Source organism: Aythya fuligula, chromosome 1 (genome assembly GCF_009819795.1).
Source record: "Aythya fuligula isolate bAytFul2 chromosome 1, bAytFul2.pri, whole genome shotgun sequence".
NCBI classification, from domain to species: Eukaryota; Metazoa; Chordata; class Aves; order Anseriformes; family Anatidae; genus Aythya; species Aythya fuligula.
Window position 1 is genome coordinate 71,639,364 of NC_045559.1, and position 26,909 is coordinate 71,666,272.

Consider the following 26,909-nt stretch of genomic DNA (forward strand, 5'->3'; position numbering starts at 1 on the left):
CAAGCCCGGCACATCTTCAAATACTGCTGTCTCAGAACTAGGTGGTACGTCCTTCTCCATCACTACAGTAACGAGCTCTTTCTGCCAAAACGCATGCACTCCGTGCAGAGCCCGTAACTACCAGTAGAAATCTGCCTTGCTCTCGCACAGCCTTTCTATTTTCTTGTTTAATCGCACCGGGAATGCTTCGAAACCAGAGAGCCCGAGCACGCCGGCGCCGCATCCGCAGCACTGCACCTGACTCTTTGTTAGCCCTCGCCGCTCTCTCCCTGTCCCTTCCGCTCCTCGCTGCCTCCTCCCACCTTTGGCGGAAAAATAAATAAATAAAGACTACTAAAAACTAGTTACCTATTGCTGGTTTTTATTTTAACCTTGTCATCCGCTGCATCGAATGGACAGAAGACAGAAAAAAAAAAGGGGGGGGGGGAAAGGGTTAAACATAAAAATGATAATGAAAAGAAGGGAAAGAAGAAGAGGAGCAATTAAAAAAAAATAATGGGGGAGGAGGGAGGAGGGTAAGAAGAGGAGCGATGGAGGGAGGGGATGCTGCGTCGTGGCACCCGGACCGTCGCCTTGTGCGCCACGGGGCCCCGCTGCCCGCCATCGGCCATGTTGTGCAGGCTGGTGGCGGGCAAGGGCAAACTTTATTGCTCGGTTTGGCTGCCCTCACCCACTCCACACAGACATCAACCCCCTGCGGGCCCCTTTCATCGATTTTATTTGGCACCCCAACCCCAACCACCCCTCGGGCTTGCGCCCGCCCCGCAGCGGAGATGCAGGTAGAGACAAGCGGGGGGAGGGGGGGAGGCAAGTAGCGCTGCTCTGGGGACGTGCCAACCCCTCCTTCCTCCTCCTCCTCCTCCTCCTCCTCCTGTCCTGTCCTGTCCTCCTCTCCATCCTCCTCTTCCTCCATCCCCGCCGCAGCGAGGTGAGCGCTGCTCAGCGCACAAAAGCCCGTATTTATTTATTTAGTGTGCGCAGAGTTAAGGAGGAGCCTTTGTGCACATCAATTTCACACCCAGCAGCCAGGAGATGCCATGCCATGCTGCTGCTGCTCCCCCCTCTCGCCGGTTGACACAGCTCGGCTGCAAGCGCCACAGGACAGCCTGGAGGCTCATTAATAATTGCGAGCGGCTCGCCATTTCCATATTTAAATTGGGAAGAAGCGTATGATTAATTAAGAAGAAAAAGGCCAGGAAAAAAAAAAAAAAAAAAAGGCCTGCGCTTTCTACCCAATCTGACACTTGCCAGGAGCCTGCACGCTTTAACCCCTTCCTCCCCGCAGCCCTGGGTGCCCAAGAGGGGTTGGCCGGAGTCCTCCCTCCGGCTGGTTCCTGGGCACTCTCCATGAATATTTATTATGCCAGTTTTGTGTCGGTCAGCGACCACGTGAGGTCTTTTGCAAGACCCTGAATAGCCACAAACTAATGAAGGGAATTTACTGTAATCCACTGATCATGAGCTTTTCGTTTTCAGGAGGAAAAAAAAAAAAAAAAAGTCTTATAGGCGGTAGCGTGATGGTAATACAACGCGTTTTCACGCAGTTAATATTCGCGAAGTTATTTATATCGAGAAATTTTGCAACGAAGATGCAAAGGCGCAGTTGCAGCTCACCGGGCAGGAGTGGGGGGCAGCGGGCCCTCAAAGTGCAGGAGCCACTGCAGGGCTCGGTGACAAGGGGACAGATCCCGGTGCTCCCCACCCCGGGACCTGCCAGCTCTGCCGGTGGCGTTTGGTGTCGGGTTGGGCCGGGAGGGCACTGCAGTTTTCACAGGTGGTGTGGTCCCTGTCCCCACGGCTGCCTGCAGTTTGCTTGCATCCATGTGGAACTGTCCATAATAATAAAAATAAAACAAAATACCACCTTAACAGATCGGAGTGGATGTTCTGATGAATACGAAAAGCAATTTGTTACACTCAAATGTTCGGGGTCTGTGGCTGGCAGCTATAAGCAAACAGAAAGCATACTGAGCACCTCCATGCCTACAGAGGAAGGCAGAACCTTGGTAAGAAGGCAGGCCCAAACTCCTTGGATACGTATTTGATTTTAGAGGGCACGTGATTATTTGGAGGACTCTATAGCTATAAAAAATACTGAAAAATCCTTGGTTAAAAGTGAGTTAAAAGCCTGCTGTTCTCTCTTAGGACTTTTGCTAGGTGTGGTCACCATTACAAACCCCAAATACTTTGTTAAGAGGAGCTGTACACCTATGAATGCTGCTCACCATCAGTGATCCTATATATTTATTGCTTTTGTCTTGTTTAAAGCAACATGAGGCTGTGAGAGCTAGTACAACCCAACCACCCAGCCAGCCAAATACACCTGGATGAAAATATCACTTAGACTTTAGTTTCTGGTTTCTAAACTAATTTTTAGAACACATGAGAATACATTTTTAAAATAATTCAAGGTATAGCATGGATATTGAAACTGACAAAGTCAATAACGATTTTAGTATACTTTCTCTCATTTCTTTCACACGTGTTCATCACAGACTTCCCAGTATTATGAAGTCTATGTTAATTGGCTAGCAATTACAAACTCAACATGCTCACTTAAAATGATGTCTCTATGCTCTGTAGCTCAAAGGAGCATGAGGAAGCTGCACAGCTGTATCTTGCTGAATTTTAATGGAAAAAAAATACTCCTTTAAAAACCTTAACTGCATTATTAAATGATCCAAAAATATTATAGGTGGGGCTGGCACAACTGCCAACTGTTCCTGCTGCCAGATCCCTCCTGTTATAAGACTACATTTTCAGTTGCTAATAGACTTTGCCAAACTTAAACTGTTTGGCTGAAAATTTCTCTCACCAGGTGTGTGCCTCAGGGATAACTTATCTAAAAATCTGCAGCCAAATGGCTTAGACCTTTCCAAGAACAAGTCTATCAGAGCAAATGGAGCAGGCAGAAAGGAGACAGTGCCAAGAAGCCAGAACATCATCAAGAGAAAAGCAGGAATTGCTGATAACTGTACATGTTTTCTCTATGGAAGTGCTTTAAATAGAGAATTATCTTCTGACTGCCATCAGTTGGCTCAAGCCACAGCGCACTGTGGGATGGCTCAGGATATTCCACTCCTGGTGACTCATTTGGATGTCAGTAGACTGCTACAAGATATAATCTCTGTTTATGCAATTTGCTCTTAACCCCCCTTCACTTGCAAAAAAATTACATGCACAAACGTGCGTTCACACAAATGCGTGCATGCATACATGTGTTAACTGTATTAAAACAAGGGTCAAACTTGTTCAAACAGGATTAGAAGGGGCAGAATCAAACAGAAAAAGTAGGAATAAAATCTGCCATGTAGCAACACTTCTTGTATACAGCCCTTGTACAAAACAGTCCTCAATCACAAGCCTTATTACATCTTTTCTGCTGGGTCCTGGCTTCATTTAATGCATGAAATGGGAAAATACCAGTATTAGCAGCTTCTCAGTCTTTCATTTTCTCATCACTAAGTGATGTGAAGCCCCACATCTTGTTTACTGGATGCTTTTCAAACTCTCCTCTGCAGTCTGTATTACAAGCTTTTTCTGTGGCACTTTTGACCATTGTGGTCCTTGAATGCTTCCCAAAGACCTATTGCTTTATCCTCCCCCAGATCCCTTGAGCTGAAGGAGAGGTACTACCCGTATTTCAAAGAGTAAGGATTTGACCCAAGTATCCATCCACTGTGGGTGCCCAAACGGAGAGATGAAGAACCTGGTTTTTTGAGTTACTTGGCTGCATACACTACTGTATATATATTGGCATTGGATGTTGAAAACACCTTTCCCCCAGATCTCACTGTGAATTATTGCCATAATTCACAACCAAATGAGAAAATGAGGAACCAAACCTAACAGATTTATAATTTGTGTGTTAAAAACAAAAGTAAAATACCTGACCTAGTGTATTTCTGCCAAATACACACACCTGTTTCTTTACAAGACAAAACTTTAACCCCGTAACACATGGTATGATTTGCTTTATGTTGTGTTTTCCATTCCCCCAGTTTAATAAAACTGTTCTTAGCATTACACTATCAGAACACAACATAAGCCCAGTTTTAAAAAAATATATTTTCTGTCCTCTAAGATCTTCATTTTAAGCAAATATTAAGATCTGGGGGAGGATTTCAATTGTAGACTTGGCAATACCAGTGATGCCTTAGGGGGAGGTGTAACGGGCTGCTGAGCCTTCCACTTTTTAGTTTCCAAGCTGAATACAATTCACACTGGTTATGACTCACAGTTGCTGTAACTGATGAGTGGTCCACATAAACCAAGTGCTCAGACTACACAGTGACCATCAAACATACTTGCCAGGCCAAAGCACCATCAACTTCACTAGTAAGTTCCTCCAAAAGATGACTGAAAGACTGCAGAGAATACACATTTCTTTTACACTGCCAGAGATGAGAGGATATGTTGTCAGGGCAGCAGGGGAAACCCATAGGACTCTTACTGGAAAGTCAGCTGCTACCAGTTTGTTGTTAGTTCAGACAAATATTATTTTAATAGTACTTTGTTGAATTTGTTCTGCACCTTCTGAATCTTTATCCCCTTTATTGAATATTTAGAGCATTTTGAAATGTCCCTAGAACTGAAAATCACTATGTAGAGAAATCTATTAACCTGAATGCCAATGAAAGTAATGTAACTTTCACAGATATCTTTGAGATATTCCAATTGCAGTAGTGCTTTAACTTGGTGCTGGAAAGAAAACTATGAAGTGGGATGAACCCCCAAATCATGGATAACATGTTGTGAAGTTATATGTGAGGGCATGGGAAAAGAAAACTGTTTTGCAAGGTCAGTGACCCCATAAGTATTCACTGCAAGGAGTATGGTTAGATTGTTAGTACCTTTTTCATAGTGACAGGAAATCTTGAACACCAAAAGGCAGGTTGGGTCTTTGGAAGAATGAGCTTCTACATCATGGTATAATGATTCCAACACCAAAGATCGTGCACTGAAGTGTCATCAGGTGACAGTTTCCAGTAAGAGTCATAGTGTGCTATAGTGAAGCAGTGAACAGTTGTCTGAAGGTATGCTAGACATTAATTATTCTCAAACTGTGATGATAATAGGCAAAATTTTGATAACATCATTTCCAATACAATGACCAGCATCTTCTCAATGGAATAGTGCTTGGGGGTTAATTTGACAAGGCTAAAAAAAATAAATAAATTTACAGGAGAGAAACAGTTCAAGTAGTCCAAACAGACTCAAGACTTGTAGAGGACTCAAGTGTATTTTTGAAGGTACTCTTCTGATCTACAGAAATCAAAATGTAAGCTCTTCCCTACAAATTTTTTTTTCCATTATTTTTTCATCACAGGTTAAAACAACAGGTTAAAACCTAGGTTAAGATTACATTCTTGAATCCTAGCTGTTATATATCAGAATAGCTAACTCACGTGGAAGAAATGCTCCAAACCAATCCAAACTGCTGGCTAGCGAACATTTCAATGAAAAAAATAAACCTGATTATGAAAACACTTTATTGCAGAATGTTAGGATGCTTCTGATACTATTTTTCATTTTTAGAAGTCTATTAATTTGAAAAAGGTACAAAGCAACTCTATGCAGTCTCATTGTTAGGGAAAAGTTAATCTGGTAAGTGATCTAATGAAGAAGTAGGAACACTAAGAGTTAAAGATGTTATGTTTACAAAGCACACTGTTAATTTTGAAAGGTTAAAAGGCAAGTGAAAAAAATGTGTGTAGGAGATGAGAAAGTGCTGGAGCTTCCTTCTTAATGTGGTTCCCAACCACACAACTGTGGTTTAAACTCTGAATAAAAGCCGTATTATGCTTATCTTAACCATCTAAGAGCAGCCTTCACATATTCTGGAACAAGCCATACACTACTGAGAAGTAAGGCTGGTACCTATGTAGAAAAAAAAGAACATGCAGTCCTCTGTTTACTGAATCAAAGAAGTCAAAACCAGCCAACCAGAAATTTAAACTAATCTAGTTAAGTATTAACTTATTTTCTAGCTTTTGTTCCTTTTTCTCACAACATTGATTGTTATTGAAACGTGGCTTTTTGTTTATGAATTTACTTCTAGCACAGGACTGCTTGACAAGCAATGTTTACGCATTTTGTCATATGTTATTAGTTTCTTCCACATAGCTATGTGGAAGAAACTATATGCTGACACTATAAAGGTACCTCTTACATTTTTTTTTAGTCTAAATAGATTAATTTTTGAATTATTTTAAAGTAAAATAAGTAATGAAAAGTGTAGCGGAGTAATGAAATCAATGCTAATTCAATTCCATTTTTATGGTTATTCTGGCATTTGAAAAAGTGGCCAAACACATTCTGCCTGCTTGTTTGTATACAGATACATCTGTCAGAAACTCATGCACAAGCTTGTATGGGATTCCTAGTATTGTGTGTGCTGTAAAATAAATCTGTATTGGTCTGCTCCCAACCTAAATATACTCTGATTAAAGCTCTCACATGCAGATACAAATCTAGCAAATCAAAAACTGTTTCCAGGAGCTGTAACTTACCGAATTTATATACAAAAACTAACAGGTGATGAAAAAAATACATCAAAGATTACTTTAGCTCCACCATAATACACTTCTTTTATTTTACTGAATGATTCACGCCTTATTGTTTTTTCTGGATTTTCTTTCACATTTCTGCTTCACAATTTCAAGAGATACTATTTCTCATCCCCAAGCTACCATCCTTCTTAAATCAACATAGAATTTTCTATAATGAAATCTTGTTGAATGGAAATTTGTGAGAATTACCAATCTTTCGTGGGGCAGTCTGAGGAAACATACCAACACAGTATAACCTCAGAATGTTTTACCCACCTTTCAATTTTATAATATCAACATTTAAAATTACAAAATAGGAGGTTTTTTGTTTGTTTGTTTGTTTGTTTTTATAGAGCAAAATTAATACAAGAAAATGCTTTGTGTTCAGCTTTGTGTACCAGAGAATGTACTTCATAGCATTATTTGTGCTATGGGCAGAACCTCTGAAATGGTGAGTTGCTTCTGTAGAAAGATGCTAATAGGGATTCAAATCTCAGAGTGGAAGGGAGCTTACAACAGGACAAAACTCATCTGGAACTTGACTGCTTTGTAGGAAATTCGCTTATTTAGAGCCACCACAGATGTTTTGCCTGAATCTGTCTGCACATGCAATTAGCAGAAAATGAACAGAAAATTGCAATCATTTAGGAAAGGCCAGGACAATTATTTTAAAAAATAAGTCAAAGCTTTTATATCCAGTCCTTTCTGTTCAGTCAAGATACACCACCACTCCCCATTTAAAAATTAAAAGAAGGTTGTTGTTTTTTCCTCCCTCTGTCATTTAAAGGACAACGGATTATACTGTGCAGTTTGAAGTTTTCAGAATCACTGACCATTTACATTGCAGCAATGTACAGGGACTATAACTTTGTGCCTGACCGCATGCGGAACAAAGATGAGGACAGATTCTCAAGCCTTCAGGGCAATTGTGCATTTTACAGAATAAATAGAAACAGCAATCTTACAAATTTACAACAAACACTTCTCAACTTTTACTTGAAGAAATAAGACAATACAGGTATTTTTGTCAATTCAAAGTACTTAGCAGATGTAAACAATTAGGTATGAATTTGAAAAGCACTAACTTCCGCACCTTATTGATTGACTAAATTAAACTTTTTTTTTTTTTTTTTAATATTGGTTGCTCTGCATTTTTCCTCCCAAATTCTGTCTAGTGCATTGTTATGTTTTTAATAGAAAATCTCAATAAGACTTTTCTGCAAAAAAAGTTAAAAGATGGAAGTCTTTTAAAGTATCTTTTCCTACATCTGTAACTACAGCAAATTACAACAAGGTACTTGGGTTTGGTATTTTTATTTTATATTCTCACACTCACCATATTAAGTTAAGCATTTTTTACATAGAGAATCTTAAAGAAAAAAAAATCAGCATGTTTGTGTTTCGTTTACAAAGAGGAATCCAGTTATTACTTGCAGTTATTCTTTATATGTGTAGCTGGGGAACAAGTTCAAGTTCCTTTGAAACAATGGATTTATTTTTTTTTCTGGAGATGTATTTTAGAGGCAGAAAATACTGCAGCATTAGGAGCTCTTGATATATTGAACAGTAGAGAAAATAGTCTTAGAAACGATATAAACTGCTTCCAGTCTGAACTTAGCAGGCCACTTTTGCCAATATTTCAAAACAAGTTTAGCTGAATAAGCATATTTTAGACATTACAACAGGGTGTAATCACTTTTTCATCTGATCTGCTCTTCGTGTATGCCTTATTGCAAAAATGTGAAAAGTTATACATGATGAAAAAGCAGGCATAAAGAAAGAAATTTAAAATAATAAATTACTCTAAAACATTTTCCATTTCCCCCTGGCACTCTCCCCACTAAAGTACATGAAAAAAGCTCATGTAAATAATGAAGTGCATGACTCACGGTGGAGTTTCATGTAACTTCCACATCTACCATAAGCTTTCATGGGATTCTTTCTCTCACCGGCAGTTACCACCACATGGTAGAGGATCCTATTTGAGATGTTTTCTTTCACCCGAAGTGAGCTAAATGGCTTGAGCAGCACTTGAGAATTCGCCTCTTTCCCTTCCCCCCTCAAGTTTGGGGAGTGAGGGTGTGAAAGCTTGGGCTTCCTTGAAGAGGAGAGGCACAGAGAGGTGCTGGCACACAGCTCTCCATGGGGATGCTTCATGCCAAGACAGCCCAAACACTCTGCCCAACGGAGCCAACCTGAGAGGACATGGTGAGGACCATGTATTTCCCGAGGCTCAGAAGAACACTGAAGGTTGTTAACAGGACACAAAACAAACACATGCCAGTATCTAAATGGCACAGGTGTACAGGTCTGATTCCTCTTTCCAAGCAATAGGCTTACTCCTTAAGACTTGAGAGGACTGAAGATTTCACACAGTGCAACAATTGTTTGGCTGTAAAGGGGAAGGCTTCTAAAATGGCAAAGCAGAACCCATGTCTATATGAAGCAAGTTGCAGAAAACAGCTTCCCCACTGTTCTCTTTCCAGGCTTCAGAGGAGATGCCTTGGCTGGCATAAACACCTGTAATTCAATCACAGTAAGATCGTTTAACATCAGCCTGGGACCTTGGCTGTACATGGAAAGGTAGGAGGCAGATACCACTGTGAGGGCAGCTTTGATGTTGTCGAGTTACCTTGCTGGAGAAAGACAGTTTCTGGGCTGGAAATGTCACCGAGTTTAGTCATCTGGTATGGAACAGCAGAGCATGTGGTTAAAAACGCAAGCTCATGCTTGTTTCTTGGTGATCTCTGGCTAATACCTCAATTCAAGCTCAGTGATGAGTATTTGAACACTTACACATGCCTTGTGCAAAAGGAAGAGATGGCTTAATGGAAATATATCTGTGTGTATAGATTATGGGTTAAATTTTTTCAGAATGAAAAGGTATGAAATACAGGATTGCAGAGTGTAGCACATTACAGAGCTTTTCAACTTCTGGTCACTTTTTGGAAAAAAAAAAAAAAAAGTTTAGTTGGCAGTAACTGACTATTACCTGCTCTCCAGAATTTCCTATTGATACTACTTAGCACTATGGGAGTAGTTCAGATCCCATCTTCATTTTAGAGGACTGATGTGGGAGGGTCTGCTCTGGAAAACTTACAGCACTAATACAGATACTAATGAGGAGAAATATTCTGGCTCCCAGCCTTGCTCTGCATCATAATCATTTGTGGATGTTAATAGCTGATCCTAAGCAGCAGTAATCATGGCACATGGAAGCATGAGGAATATGGGATGGGGGTGAAAAGAGGAGAGAAAATCTGCATTGTGATTGTGCACTGAGTCAAAGAAAATACTCCATTTATTCTCAAAGTAGGACTCAGATAAAAGCTGTTCATGTAGGTATTAAAAAGAACAATCATAACTTGCTGCGGTTTCACCATCTCTTTGGTAGGAGCTGGGGGCGGGGGGAGCACATATGTCCGAGGTCAAGGATTTAAATGCCTGGGTATAAAGCAAACTGGAAAACTTGCCCATATATTGTCAAAATTGTCTCTGAAATCAAGAGCATGGTCATCACCCAGTAGCACCTCCTTGAATACCTGTTGAGCAATACAATCAACTTTGCAGACAGACAGTCATCTTTGCTCATTTTCTCAGATCATATTTAGTGCCAATTCATGTAACAGAGCAGAAGAGTACAATTGCCTTTGCTCCATTATAGCAATACCTGCCCATTTGGGTTTACACTTATACATAGATTCAATTTATTGCATTTAGTTGTCTGTGTTACTGTCGCTGTTTTGCATTCCTATTGTTTCATGCTCGGTATAGTAAATACCAAAGATTAATGATGACAAGACTGAATTAGGGATGTGAGGAAGGGCTGTGTGATCTTACAGATTCAATGATTTTGCATCAGCAAAATGGGAAAGGGGAGACTAAGAACTAAACACATGAAAATGCTATCTTTAAAACAAGCTCTGTAGTACAGCAATGCAAATATGGAAATGAAGTTGAATTACTGATCTCAGGGCTCCTTTTAACTCTAGAGCTGTAAGTTACATTTTATTGCTATCTGTTGTTATTTCAACTTTAAGATCTCCAAATATTTGTAAATACAAATTAAAATGGGAGAGGAGGGACAGAAGAGCTAAAAAAAAAAAAATACAGCTAATCAAAGTATGCTCTCCCAAAATGTGGAGGCTGTTCTTTACAAAACTTAAGTCAAAACTAACCATGAGACCATGACATACGGTGCACTCAGCACAGTTAGGCAAATAATACTAATAATGCTCTTTTCTGCTCATTGTATGAGGTCATGTTGAGATTTGGAACCATCATTACAGCAACTGAGTTTGGTTAGCATGACCAGGAGCAATTAGAAATGTTCCACTTGAAAGAAAACTCATGCAACTCTTATTAGTTACATAATGGGAGGGGCTGTCAGCTATAAATCTTCATCTATTATTTCAAAAGGAAAATTCAGTACAGTGTTTTCCTTCATATATCAGAGTATTTCCTTAGCTGTGAAGGCTGAATATTACCATTTATAAAAGGACAAAAATAGCTTTTGAAGGATATTATGGTATTTTCCAAGTTACAAACTGTCTCTGTAAAAAACGCATTATGCCCCCAAACTCTCCTCTCTAAAATACAAGACAGTAAATAAATAACACTACATGTATTTCACATGGGGAAGTTACGATGTTGAATCTGTAAACATCTCCATCTGATACTCATAAATACACTGTGTGGAAGACTTAGTCTGAATCACCAGTTTTGTGCACCTCCTCAGAACCATCTTGATCCAGAAGAACTAGAGTATCAGGCTAAAATGCTTTACCCTGATAATAATGTTATATGACTTCAGCTCTGGAAAAAGTTGGATTTTCTCCTACGCTACCTGGCTACAAAGTAAGCTTCCCTCCCATACAACTTTTTAATCAACTGAAACTCAGTCTCTTTGCCCTCTGATTCATCAAAAACTATGGAGCTAAAGGCAATTTCTACACTGGTCATTCTGTTAAAATACTGTCACTCATTACATCAACATGTTATTTCTTGTCTAGATTTCAACTACAGTGCCTATCTGCATAAGTGTACAATAGAAGAGCCAGTCCTCAGATGGTCCCAAACTTTGCAAAACAAAAACCAAATATATATAGTTATTGCTTTTCTTAGAAGAGTTCTGCAAGCCTCAGGTTTCTTTAACTTCTTGAAGGCTCAATCAGGGGTGAGCCCTCTATATTTGAGTCATTTCTTCCTCGTTTTCCACCTGTCCTGTGCTAAGCCAAACTCAAACATGCTGAAAGATGTTTGAGAGATTCATGCAGAGGATTCATGCACAGCTTTTGCAGAGAAGCCTGCTTGAGAAGGAACCATCAAGCATTCCCTCTGAAGAGGCTCAGAGGTCTCCCTGCCAACTAGTAGTTGGAAGGCAGAAATCAGCTGAGATATAGAAGTTTTAAAGGCACATCAGAAGGCTAAGAGCATACCTTGTATTTATAACATTTCATTCAGGAGGTTGATTTACCAATTTTCAAGAAGATACTTAAATCATCTTCTGCCTTTAGAAGGCTCCAAAGGCAGTGCGCACCATAAACATAGTCTAGTCCACTTCTATCAAGATTACCTTTATAAATCCATAAATATTTATAGTACAAACACTTTCAATACAGCCCTTGGTAATTTGGCCTGAACTCCATCAATTATATTATTATATGCAAAGACTGTAGCCAACAGCTTTTCAAAAGCATTTGAAGTAAGTGAATTCATTTTTCTGTTTTAAAATCCTTTCAAGAAACGAATAAACTACAATGACAATAGAATCTTTAACAATATTACTCAGACAAATGTTTGGACATCTGACACGCTAGAGTGAAGCATGATAGCATCTATCATCAGCCGATGCTGTACAATTATACAGCATTTCCCTGCAATCAGGAACTGCATCAGAATAAGATGCTGTGCTGGAGAGGCAGACAGAGAACTTCCTTGCAGAAACACAATCCTTACAGCTTTCCCATACAAACATCAGGAATGGACATTAAATGAGAATTTCAGGTGTGTAACGGGGGGCACTGAGCAACTGTCCCTCACTGACTGTCCATGGGAGTTAGACCTGTGAAATAGCCTTTTAGACATTTAAACAGACAGTATATTTATACACAAGACAGTTGTGGCATAGACAAATTTATGGGTATGAGTTTCCTTAAGTGAGTTATGCAATGCTGATAGAAATGCTGATACAAACTAGCATAAAACTGTATCTTCCTAATACGAAGCAGAAAACAAAACAAAACACAAAACAACAACAACAACAAAATACTTTAAGACAATATTAGGGCATTCAGCATTTTTACTGGGCACTACTTCAGCCCGTGTTTTAAAACCAGTTAGTTGAGTTACCCAAAGTATTGCTGTGCAAAGATGAGAGATCTGGAAAGCGTTAAACTCCCTAAAAATATTCTAAATGTTTCTTACACAATGGAATGCCACGATTTTCAAAAGCTTTATATCTGGAGACGTTTAAAGGCTTGAAGCCATAATTTGTACTCAAGCGACTGCCACTTGAGGAATAAAACTCCCCATTTCTATTCCACCAAATTATCAGATCTTAAAACTTTGCCACTGATCTGAGACTGAATACCACAACTACTGTACTTCTTTATTTAGGTAATAAAACACATTTGTGGTAGATGTTGATTTCTGTTAGATTTCTGTCTTTCTGAAGTAAAAGAGAATTCTGGATGTTAGAGAAAGCTATTAAATAGATGTATGAATGAAAAAAATGCATGAAAAACAGTTTATTACATGGGTATTGCTAGACAGGATAGTACACAATAAATCCATGGCATGTATATAATACAGACGTATACCTGGAAGCTTACATTATCTGTATATAAAAGTTCATGTTCTTCAGAAAAGATCAAACTACATTTTTTTTTCATTCATTTTCACTTGGTTTGTAAGTATACATTTTGAGGTGAAGCATTTTATAAAATGCCTCTGAGAGTAAAGCATTTTGTTCACCTCCCTCCCTTTTGCAACTTAGAATTTTCTATCAATGTATGCAGGCACAGAAAGAAACAAAATGCCTGCAGAATGAGACTCACCATCGTTAAAGTAATTAAAAAACAGTACTAATCTTTAATAGCAATTATTATTTTAATAGCCCCTCCAAATTATAAGAAGCAGATACCTAGAGCTTTCCCTCCAGCAACAGCACTCAAATCCCACCAAGGGAAGAAAAGTACTCCTTGCGAGGCCTGCCAGAAGGAGCCCCAAGCAAGCATTGCATCTTCCCTTTCACAGACACCCAAAATTTACACAAAGCGGTCAGAACTGGCCCCACTCCAGACCAACATTCCCTGCAAAGTGAAAATCCTTTGGTTATGTCAAACAAAATCCCAGAGGTACTATATACAATACCTAACTCAGCTTCATGTCTGGCAAACACAAGCCTGCGAAATGTAACAAGTGCAAATCCTTCTTTTTGTAAGAAATGAAATTTTTATGGCTGGCAGTGCCCTCACTGACTTTTCAGCCTACTTCTATACCATGAATTTATCTACTCGTTTTCAGTCTGTGCTTGCACCTTCTCACAGCTTGGGTGGAAGGTGCAGTAACTGGTATTAACACGGTGACAACAGGAAGGATAAGGACATATCAGGCTGCTACAGATCTCAAGACAAGGCAAGTTGCATTTTTTCCTCTGCCTCGCCAGTTTTCTACCCTGGGATCTCCTCCAGGCCTTGACCAGTGACCAACCCTCCGGTACCCCCTCCCACACATTCCATAGCAGCTTCCAGCTCTTCCATGCAAATGCCGCATTCAGATCTGTGGCACGTTCCACAGAACAGTGCACTGGGACAGGAGGACCATCTTCACAATTAGCACCCATTATATTTAATTTTTTATTTGAACTACACAACACATTTCCTTATTACAGCAGGAAATTTGGTGTGAAATACCACAGAAAATAGTATTAGCAAGGAAGGTATTTCTTACATGGGATATATAAGGGTTCCCTTCAGTTACCTTTAATGTGGTAACGTAATTCAAGATGTTATTTTTCAGATTTAACTATCACTGCATCTGCTTTAGTCTTGAACTTCATAGAAATGGACAAAGAAACACAGGTCTCATTCTGGCATTCATAAGGCAACTGTTCTCTGCAGCAATTCCTCAAAAGAACCTTTGCTTTAATTACTTGTGTCTACACAAGAAATACCCTTAAAATTCTATTGCATGTAGCAGAAATAGAAGAGGATTATTAAACAGTGCCATGATTATTGCTTTAATAAAAATAAGTATATTTAAAGCAGTGTTGAGTTGTGTAGAGTACCCACCTACTTAAAAGTCACACTTCATTATGCAAGTAGGCCACATACACATGCACCATACAGTAAAATACTATGAAAAATTCTGCCAAAGTTTAGGTTTTAAATTGTTAAAAGTTGAGGCTGATGCTTTTTAAACGTCATTCAATTTTAAACTTAATTATATTCTTAGAAAATTAAACTGCAAAAAATAAAATCAGTATTAGCTTTCTAGAGCACCTGGATTCAGTGAAAGCAAGTGTTCAAGATTTCCTATTTTAATAGGTCAATGAAATACTATTGAGATAAAATAATAGTGTGATGGTGAGATGAGTTCTACATTTAAATGCACAGCATATTTTTGTGCTGAGGCCCATGTGCACAGAAACTGTGACTAAAACTCTTCATAATGAAAAGTAGTCCCTATATAACTGGAATCTTCATTAACTGCAGGCCTGTTCCTTGTGTATTCAACATCATTTTCTTAGTATGTGCGGAGTACTCTCAGCATACCCAGAAGCAGATGATATAAGAGGGTACACTAAATTTAATCGGAGCAAGAGTTTTTTCAAAGATTTGACAGGGGAGAATGTGTCTCCTTTGCAGGGATCCAAGTTCTGTTTGTCAACTGAATTTGTCCTTTAAGTTTTCCACTGTGCCTTAGCCATAACAAGAGGTGAATGAAGGAGATGAGACTTCCTGACAATTCTTCTGTCACAACTAATATCTGTCATTAGGTCCTCTACTATCTACCACAGAAAAATTCTAGCAGTGATACCTTTGCAGACTCTAGCTCATAAACTGTACTGCATGCTTCTGCATTTGCACTGGGTAGGAAACACAAAGAAAAGAGCTTAAAGAAAAAGGCCTTGGGATCAGCCAGCATCCATGTGAGCAAATTGCAACTGTAATATCCAGAGGGACAGACAATGACAGGCTGTCACAGCTGAGGAAGAAGCACTGCAGTGGTGGGGATGAGGGCCTCTCCCAAGAAAGGGGTAGCGTGCCTGGAGAAAATGAAGCTCAGTAGGCTGCTGCCAGTATCAGGGCATGTAAATACTTGCCACATTCAGTGGCTATTCTTAATGTCTATGAAATGTGTAATGACACAATGAGGAAAATAGCCATTTGTTCTAATAGTAAAATATCAAAAGGATCCTACCTCCTCAAAGCAATACATATTGCTGGACTCTGGACATAGCCATCAATCTGCTTGCAGAGCTAGCAGGAAAAAAAAAAAAAAAAAAACATAACACAATATGAGAATCTCAGAGACAAAATCAGTGTTTTCTAAAAAAAAAAAAAAAAAAAAAAAAAAAGCAAGTAGAATAAAACTGAAGAACCAGACAAGAAAATCCCATCTCCCCTTCTTTTCCTACCTTAAAACAAACTGTTGAAGGTTGATTTGTTAAGGTTTTTAAATTTTTCTTTCTGGAGAACTGAAAGCTCACAACCTCAACTATGGGATCTCTGCAAATGTCCTCACACTGCATGTACCTAATTAAAAGATTTGTCTTCATCCAAAATTACTGCAGTACATCAGTATTCTACTTGCTCCTTTTTGTGGCACAGAAACCTCAATAAGAAATTTCTGTCTTTTCCCTCCCCTATTCACAACCAATTCCCTAAAAACAAACAAAACAAAATCCCTCTATTGGACAGGGTTGCAACTCTCAAATAATACACAAAATTGCAGGATACCCAACGGCAACACAGACATCCAAACTGTGCCTGCAACTTTTGCATTCACTTGCCAGAAATCCAAGAGGTTTAGTAACTCACAGAACCCACCTGAATAAAAGCATGTACTAACACAACAATGTAGTTTGTACTACATTAAAGTCATTACAAATACAGTGTCTTTCACGCTAGGTAAGAAAGCAGTGTGCATTTTTATAAAAATAAATCTCTATTCTACAATGAGTGAACCCGTACAGAAGGGAAAACTAACCAGCCTGTGTTTAAGGAGGAGCTTCTCATCTCCTTAAAATTCTAGACACAAACGAAGAGCACATACACAAACACACACGTGTGACTTAAACAAAAAGAATGATGCCAAGAAATAGTTCCGTAAATCTGATGTGCTATGCAGGAATTACTGAGTTTTTAAGAGTAAAGTAACTGACAAAAAGAGAACTACTAAAAGAAAGTGTATGTTGGACTGATACAGTCAACTGGATTTGAGAGAAAAATATGATTTATTTCTTAGTGTAAAATCAGGACATATTTACATGTTTGTAATGTAGTCTATAGTTTTGCTATCTGTCAGTTTTCAGAACTAGCTATCAGGAGCTTCCCATATGCGGAACAGCATCTGTGATTACGAAAATACTTAAAACCACAGAAAGGACTCATGACCATGCAGACGTGCTTTCTGACTTATCAAATTACTCTTTTAGCTTCACAGATAGGTCACTACTTGCATGCATCCAGAAGTTAATGCTAAATGAAATGACTAGTGAATGAAAGATCTGTTTTGACACATGCAGAGTACTTTATGCCTTGAAATGGTTAAGAAAAAAAAATAGGAAAGTGTAATAACAACAAAAATCACTTATAATTCTGATATGATTTAATGCAACTATTAACAAAGATTATCTATGTATCAAACAGTGTCATAACTGAGATGCTTGTCAGTATGAAGCTTTGGAGGGGAATATTCAGCAAGTTAGAAAAATATATTTGATCAGCATAAGGGCTACAGATAAAAAACTTCATAATTGCATTTGCAAGTTTCTTTCTCTATACCCAAACCTAAGCAGTGAATGGAGTTGATGGGATTCTGCCTGCTTCCACGGCGTGAATGGTAGTCACCCACATCACTGTATTAAATATTTGCCCATTTTGAAGCTCAGATTCAAATTTGATTTCAGAGCATGCCTACAGTTGCAGTTAGTTTATTACTGCTCCTTTACTAAATATTAAAGCCATAAAGCAATAATGTATCTAAGTACTGAAAACATTCTTAATAACTCGATCATGGTTCTGTTCTAAAAATGCTTTTTTATGTGGGGCAAAATATTTTGCCTATGAAAATAGTCAGAAATGAAGTACGTATTTTCTAAAGCAATCTTTTGATAGAACTGATATTTTAAGAGTTAAAAAAATCATGTATATATACATACATATGTATATATAAAAGTTATTCCCAGATGAGTTTCCAACTCCTGGCAATTTTATGCTGTATGCACTGGGTTAGTAGTTGAACATTTGCTAAAAAGCCAGGCTCCTAAACAATTACTTTTTTTGCTTGTTAGTATATTCTTTCTAACTGTGAAACCTTTTTAAATGATTCATCTATTAAACAACGTGTCTTCCCAGTAATATATTCTGTGATCTTGAAAATGTTTATTTTAAGAGTATTTTTTCATATTAAGCTTTAATATTTGTAAACATTTCCATTTAAAGCTTGCTTTTGCAATTTGCATGTGTCTTACCCAACACAGCATTTTAAAATAGCATTCTCAGCTGTATTTCTAAAGGGTCAGAGGCAACTTCACATGGATAAGACAATGAACTGATTATACCTAAGCATTTGTTTTGGGGTAATTGTTTGCAGCTAGTGCAGCTGAAGAGTTAAAGCCATGTGCTGAATTTAAATCTATAAACATGAAAGATGGTGCCAACTTGGCAGCGAATCTTGCATTCAAAAGTAAACGGGTCTCCCTGGCTGTTTCAAATGGAGGCATCAATGCGAGGTTTAGCTGCAGCCTCTCTAGTTTACAGATGCAACCTTCCTTGTCTCTGTTGCCTGTTACTCAAAACACGCCATATTTTGCAGAAAGTCTCTTTAAAACAGACCAAGAAAGGTCACAGTTTGCATTTCAATGAGAATATTAAAAGGAGATTTGGCATACTTTATGACTTCCATAAGAAAAATATCAAAACTCAAGCTACAACTATAAAAACAATATTTTTTTAAAATGATTTTTAAATAAATCAAACTCAAGTAGGGCTTACTGGTTTCAGAGTGATGTGATACCGTAAGCTAGCTTGGAAGTGAGATGTCAGCTCCTAACAGACCTGCAATAGTATCTCTCACAATGTATTCAGACACACCATTTAAAATTCAAAATGTAGTTTGGAAGGAATCTAACTACAATGGATGAATCTATATTTCATTTTAATAACTGCAAAAGGCCAAATCTCTTCTAAAATTAGAAGCTGAAATACAAAGCTAAGGAAATATGTGTTCTTTGTGGAACACATTCTTTTTTACAGAGATTTTAAGCTTGGTATATAAGTTGTTAAAAGACCAGGTTATCAGTGATATCCCTGGATTGTGTCCATAACGTATGTTTATATGTGACTGTAACAGCTATATCAACAGCTTCTAAAGTCTTGAATCCTGAAACATACCTATTCTTTGTCAGTTCGTGTATAAATGATGATATCCACCTAGTCTTTGCTTGTAGCTAAGCAGGAAATATTTCAGGATGTAACCTAGAAGTATCCAAATAAAAACTGGGAACACAAAAACAAAACAAAACAAAACAAAAAAAAACAACAACCCAAAACAGAAGGGAGATTAAGCTAATGCAATGTTTTCTATGAAAGGACAAATGTCATCTTTTATTCAGCTGGACTCTTTTTCATAGAAGAGAAAAAAATAGCAGCAATACAGTGCACTGGTGAGCACTGCCCTCTCACTGTCTCCAGATGTACTGACATTTGATTTGCTGCTGATTAGTATGAGCAAAAGAAGAGAGGGGAAAAAAAAGCTGGCATCAAGTCACGTCCTCCATCTTAGTCCCAGCTGGTACCAAGCTCCAAAGAAACAAAGCGACTTCAGACTGTGCTATCATATATTCATGACCAAGAAGAAATATAAAAACCAGCACGTTTGAATTCCTGACAACCATAGAAGAATAGTGCATTGGCATGTTGAATTTTTCCAGCCAGCCTTTGCTGACCTATAAACCTTTGTGACTGGAACAAATGCAAATAGAGCTAACTTGCCTCACAAACTACTGAAGGGTATTCAAACTGAGTTGTGTCTAACAGGCTAACAATAACCCACTGTCCCACCCATGCAAAACACACAGTCTGGGAAAAACAGCTTTAGAAAAGCACTTGACGGAGACGTAAAACACAGACCATGCCAGAAAAAAAGCCATCTTTCTTCATATTTCTTTACCTAAAATGCCATAATAATAACTAAAAACCACAAACAAACAAACAAACAAAACAATTTGGAGTAAAATTATCTAACTATATAACTAAAGTGACCAATTTTAAAAACAGGCTGGGATGTAGGAACAACAAGTATCAAGGACAGCTTCATTTAATGTCATTATTGGCTACAACCACCAAATTTTACATCGTTTAAAAAGAAAACCTACAGTAAATAGCAAAGTCTAAATACTGGTTGTATGCTAATGAATCACATATTAGTACTGAGCTAAATTACACTTTGGAAAAGCATGTATCCAGAGGAAAAGGTTTGCTCCACTACAAAGTCCCTTGATTACATTTCTTCTTGAATGACCATTCTTCTTGCATTTTTACTCAGGGAAGTGAGCTATCTGAAGGTTACCGGCTTTGATATGACCCCAGTAATAGCTACAGACAAGGAAGATCAAACTAATATAGAAATTCAGCAAAATCTTCTTCCATCAGAGAAAGAAAAGAAGGCACCACTGTAGGGCATTTATTCAGATAAACAAATAATTTCTTTTTGTGAGGGAGCTAAAACAGGAAAGAAGTGGATAGCTCTTTTCTTAAGCATCTGCATGCCCTTGCTGTCCTTTTATTTTACTCTGCACAGTCCTGTGACTGAATGGGCCCAAGCAGTCATCCCTTGGTCTGCTTCCAGCAAAGGCCAATTAAAGCAGCCTCCCTCTCTGTGTAGAAAGGAAGGGATGAATGAGAGCAAAGTAACATAAGGGAAAATGTGGTGCTACCTCAGTGGTCCTGCTGTTTGTTCAGTAGTCATTAGTGCTCTAGTCTGACCCTTGGCTTTATCCTGCACTTGCACTGCTCAAACATTCATTAGGTAAGTTGTATCATTTTCACATTAAAGCTACCAGATAAGTTCAGGTATCTGATTTCTCCCACTTAGGAATCTGGATGTCTAATTTTCTGAGGCTGTGTATGTAAGCACTGCAGAAAAATGGGCACCTGCTGATGAGAACTCAAATCACTGACTGCTGGTGCTGGAAGCCTGGTCTGAGCAAACTCTTAATCTGCTACTTTAATTTAGTCCCTAAATCTGACCTCCCTAAAGCAGGCAGAATCAGGCCACAGCACCAGTCCCAGAAGCAGCCAACATTAGGCTTTTGCATACAGCAAACTCAATGTGTGTATAAAATCACTTGTGTGTAAATTTATAGATCCTGATCATGACAGACACATTTCTAAACCTTTTCAATATTTGGCCTTTAAGAATGGAGTGTTAAGGGTAGTTGCGAAAATTTGTCTCAGTTTCCATTAAAGTGGGTATGATGTACAAGTGTTTCATAAACATTCCCCCATGTTCAGGCAACTAGCACTCCACATAGCTTAGAAGAGAGCACAAAAATAAAACTTTGTATTTCTGTTACCTAATAGCAAAACGTAAGCCACAACCCTTGTAAGGATGTGAACAAGAAGGTTGGAATCCCTTCTGGATCAAACTGCTACGTATGCATACATTAAAAGTGTTAAAATGGAGCTTAGTAGCATGCAGAAGCACTTCAGAGTAACTGATTTATATGCAATGACAAATGCAAAAAATGCCTAAAATGTTAAAAAAAAAAAAAAAAAAAGTATCTGTGAGGAATTCCCAACGATGGACTAAAACCCTGCCTGAACGGTGACACGTATCCTCAACTCTGTTGGACATCTGGGAGATTTGGCCCTGTAGTAGTCTACAGGTTTATTTATCCTGAAATTCATCCTACAAGTTGCCTATGTTAGGTACCATGTATAACTTGTCTTTTTGGCTGCAAGTACAGTTAGTGGAACAAAGCAAGATAATGAGAGTTGTCTTCCGAGATGACAGAAGGCCTCTCTGCCTATACAGCTATTACAGGAGGATCCCTGATGACCTCAAGAGACAAGATAGTCAGCATCTAGAGGCTGAGGTTTTCTCTCCTTGGTCATCTGTTATAAAGCAACCATACCTACCCAAAATAAATTAAATTCCACTAGGATGAAATTACTTAAACAAAATCAGGTATTTCATTAAAACTCTTTGATACTCATCTCTTCATGGCATTTCTACATAACTTTTGAATCTTCAAAATTTTATTTTGTTCTTAAATAATTTTTCAGTGGCATTAGCATTGATTACAATATTGATTCTATTTTGTCTGGATATGCAGATTTTATAATCATTGCTGGGCTAAAGCATGCAGAAAGGCAAATAAGAGAATAGGAAAGACAGTGACTAGCCTCCTTTTGCTTCTCTATATCAATAGAATGTAACTGTTTGTTAGAAAAGTGTTAGTGGTGCACTGGGTTGGTAATATTTTGCCACGTGATGAAATGGAGGATGAAGAATGAAGCCAAATTACTTTTATTCTAGCACAGAAACAACGAGCAGGTAGTTTTGCAGAATTATAAAGGTATGTAAAAGGTCTTTTTTAGATTTAATGTAAATGCAGCAAAATCATTTTATGGATTAAAAAAAAAAGTTCACAATTTAAGTATACAGTAAAATGCACAGAGATAAATTTGATGGACTTGTTCCAATGCAAAAAACAAACAAACAAACAGGATTGTCTTTTTTCTTTTTTTTTTTTTTTTTCCTGTAAAAATTCAAGAACTTATAGGGACAAATAGGTTTTAAAAGCACACAAAATAACTTCTCTAGAACTCCCATTTTATCCTGTGAAACTCTGAAAAAATTAAATCAGAAAAGTATGTAAATAATTGAAAGCTGAGTTCATAATTCTGGTCTCTAGCTATGATGTTGTCCTGGTATGACATCTCACACATTTTTTAAAAGGCTATCATAAATACGCAGACCGTGTTTATCCAAAACAATAAAATCAGATACAGAATAACCTCCCTTAGTTTTCCTAAGTCCATGGTATTGCTCAGTTAAGGTAACTGTTGCACTGGTTTTAAGGTCACACAACCTCCATCTATTTAATATTATATCTTACTATAAAGTGTAGAGTACAATATATTTTCCAAAAGGTCTGCTATATTTAACAGCTCCATCAGCCAGCTAATTACAAATAGAACTGCTAATTTGGTAGTCATAAACAACACAATTCTCTGCACTCCATTTCTTCTGCCCTTGCTCTTTATAAAAAGCACAGAACATTTTTACTGCTGGCAAAGAAAGATATGACACACTCATTTAGGCTTTCATTAATGATGACAGGATAGGCTTGTGTACTCACTGCATACTAAAAACACCCAGCCAAAGGAGTGTAACTTATGTGGTACTTCATACACCATGTCAGACAGAAAAATCATGAAAGGATTTAAAAAAAAAAAAAAAAAAAAAAAAAAAAGAGTTTCATAGCATTTTTGGAAGCAGTAGATTTATTTTTATTTTTATTTTTATTTTTATTTTATTTATTTTGGCAGGTGTTTCAGTACATTTAACTTTGAAGACAGACCAAATGGCCTTTTCAGTCCAAAGGTTCTTTGAATAAATTGTTTTAGTTCAGATAGGGATATCATCAACATCTGAGATTAGATATAGTAGAAAAAGGTAATAATCAGAATGGTTTGAATAGTATTAAAACCTCAGGAAGCTAGGAGGGCCATAGGTGAGAAGCAAGACTAGAGCCTTTTCAAAAGGACACCCATGCAGAAGGTGAGCTTACATACCTGTAGGCTTAAGAATGCCCTCAGAAAGCCTATCTGTTAAGTTTGCTGTTCTGAAATTCTTGGCCAGTGGTTCTCTATTTCGGTCAGGCCCCTGCCTTTTTTAGCTACAAAAGCAGCACAGAATTTTACTCACAGAGCCATAGGAACCCCAGGTTTTCTTCAATCAGCTTCCTAGTGAAGCACTCTCCAAAGCTAAAACAGGGCATAGAGTCATTAGACAGGCATTTATCGCTGCTTTCCTGAAAAGCACTTCATATTAGAAATACCAATGGATAGAAGCTTGAAAAACATCATTTCTGGAGAATGAAAAAGACTGTTGTTGGCAAGGCAAGGCAAGATTGATTGGAAGTAATGTACTAAATAGTTAACAGGAAAAAAAAACAAAACAAAACAAAATAAGAAAAACAAAAACAAAAAAAAAACAAAAACAAAACAAAACAAACAAACAACGTTTTTTTTTGGCATGTAAGCTCTTTTTCTGGCGTTAGAGCTACAACCATACTGCTATTTCTCAGTTAAAGAGAGCAGAATGGGCCCTAGGACCTTAATTCAGAGTCAGGTTGACTCAAATTAAGTTCACGAGCCTTTGAAAACCAAGACAAGTGCTTCTCAGAGCTAAACTTGGGACAACGCTGCTGCCATTTTCCAAGGCTGCTCATTGAGCATGGTCTCTCAGCACGCGTGGGCCCTGCCCACGGGTGGCCCAGCCACCGTGCAGTCAGAGCTGGCATAATGAAGCCAGGTGCTCGTGTTACACACCCATGTGTCCCGGGCTTCAGGAACAGAGCTGGAGGGGCTGACGTACACACCGTACACACCACACCATACTGCCAAATGGGAGGGAGAGCCTCCTCAGGGCTTTTGAAGCAAGACATGCATGCCCACAGCTAAACACCTTCAGGAGCCACCCACCCAGATCTGCCTGTACATCCCTAAGACTGCAGAGTTTTTAACCTCTTCAGGCAATCCAGGACTGTATCAGTAAGGCTGGACAATGCTGCGTTCTCTCTACTGCCAAGGCAGATTACACATAGACAATACAACAGCCAGAAGCTTCTCTTTATTTTCCATAATATACCAAGGCACAATTTTGGAGCACTATTTTTTCGTTGCTTAGCATAATCAGAATCATTACAGATTGTGCTTGAATGCCCTTTTAAACCACTTACTCTCCTCATCTCCTTCTTGGCATGTTACCACCTTGCCTTTCTCACTCAATTAAAGTAACACCTGGTAATAGTAATACCATGGTAGGTATGCTTAGAATACCATAGTAATACAGTAGTAATACCATGGTAGGTATGCATAGAAATAGTTCGTTTTAGGGGTACTTCTGGGCTGTGATTATGGAAGAGAAGGATCCTTTCTTTACAAATAAAGTTATCATTGCTAAAAAATTTAAATATGTCTGAATAGATAATGTGAGAAAATGGCTGTGTTCTTGTGTTACTGTGAGCTGGCAAATTTTGTCACACACTGTTCAGTTCTAGCTTAACTTACCACTGTTTGAACATAGGAACATTACCCCACATGGGCACAGAATGAGTAAATCTTGCTCTCAACACACAATTTTGTCCCAGGATAAATAAATAAATAAATAAACCAAATAATACATCTCTGAAATCAGGAAGTAGTAGTCTGATATTGCTGCTTACAACAAATAAGTTTGGAATTCAGCATCTAAATTTATGCAGACAGGCTTGCTGAGACAAGGAGTAAAGAAAAAGCTAAACAAATAAACAAGGACTGTAGAGAGGATTTTGTTCAAATTCGGCAATAGAAATAGCCTAAACTTCCCAAAGGAAGCTTCTGGTTGTGTTGCTAGCAACAACATAGGATTTAATTCCCTTCCTAAAAAACACAGTCTATTTGTATGAATTTATCATGGAGAATGGTCACCTCCCCACATAAAATCATATGAATTTTGTAAATCTTAAAAAAAATAAGATGCAAATCTTTTGCATAAAAATGACAATCATCTTTCTTGACATCATCTTTATGAGGATATTATAGACAGCCAATTAATAGAAGTGACTTAAATCATTTTAATTTTAAAAGGGTAGTAAAGAAGGTATTCTTTCAGGATGACTACTATAGAAGGCTTTTGCTATGGGATTTGGGTTGTGCACGTGTTTTGGAGCAAGCAGTGCCAGTTAAGTTATGTCAGATCAAGCCACACAGTTATACATAAAAAATAAAATGGGTATTCATATATACATAAAAGAACCTTATGAAGTGCTGCTGGCTTAAATGCAATAAGGACCCACGAAATTAAACAATAAAACTTAAGGAAAATATTAATGTCGAGAATTCTAATAATCAAATTTTAAACCTTCAGCAGTTCAAATAGATTCTAGTAAAAAGTCTGCTTTGGACTTGTTTTGAGTTTGCATTTAATTGAACTCCTATGGATTTTGCTGTGTCATAGTTAATACTTTAAGAAAAATAAAACTGGTCAATTTTTATTTTAGTTTAGTGTATTAATCTCCAGGAAACACTATTCCCAGTTACATTTGCTAATACTTTTCTAAGAATATTCTTCATGGTATTATACACTGTTTCCCTTGGGCTGTTTGTCCTCTTTTGTGAGCCAAAGGGGACAATAGAATTTTTTTTATTATTATTATTATTTTTTTTTTTTAAAAAAAAAAAGCCGTGTCTCTCTGGAACAATTTTACAGCTCATTTTCTTATTTTCAACACAGCAGCATGGGCAGGAGCACAGAGATCCTGTGGCACTTCAAAAAGCTCACGAAAAAAAATCTAAAGGATCTTCCTTTTTAACTGTACATTCTGAATATAAACTAAGCACCCTTAATTAGTCAACCCAAAAGTCAAATTTGGGGATGGTGCTGCAGCATAGACTTGTGAGTGGTGGACCTAGGATCCACACAGGGCCCAGACCAAATGATAATTGACCAAAATGTATTCAACTATTATTATTACATTGATGCCACCACTGCTACAGTTCACTTCTAGAATCACACTATATTGGATGAAAAAAAAAAAAAAAAACACACACAAGAAAAATGGTTTATGCTGAAAATACTGACAGATCCTGAGGAATACTATGTTGTCCTGTAACAGTGAAATCAGTTAAACTTTTGCTGTTACTTTTGATGAAAGTAGGACCCATCCTCTTAATTTCTGGTCTTTGCTGTAAATCAGGTTGTTGTCATGAATTATAGATCAGAGCTTTAGGAACTTATGGGTAAATGTTAAGAGACTTGCACAATTAGCATGAGACACATGTGTGACTAGGGAGACAAGTCTTTCTGATTATTCATTCTGTTAATTTAAGATGCTTTCTTGTGCTCAGATACTTT

The 26,909-nt window shown here is 37.9% G+C and overlaps 1 long non-coding RNA gene across 3 annotated transcripts in view; it reads right to left on the reverse strand.

Annotated features, from left to right (window-relative positions):
* Positions 1 to 26,909, reverse strand: part of LOC116497809 — a 115,867-nt gene that overhangs the window by 11,892 nt on the left and 77,066 nt on the right. For all 3 annotated transcript variants that reach the window (XR_004254130.1, XR_004254128.1, XR_004254129.1), the window contains exon 5: positions 15,978 to 16,036. This is a non-coding gene — a long non-coding RNA (uncharacterized LOC116497809). The remainder of the gene's footprint in view (positions 1 to 15,977; positions 16,037 to 26,909) is intronic.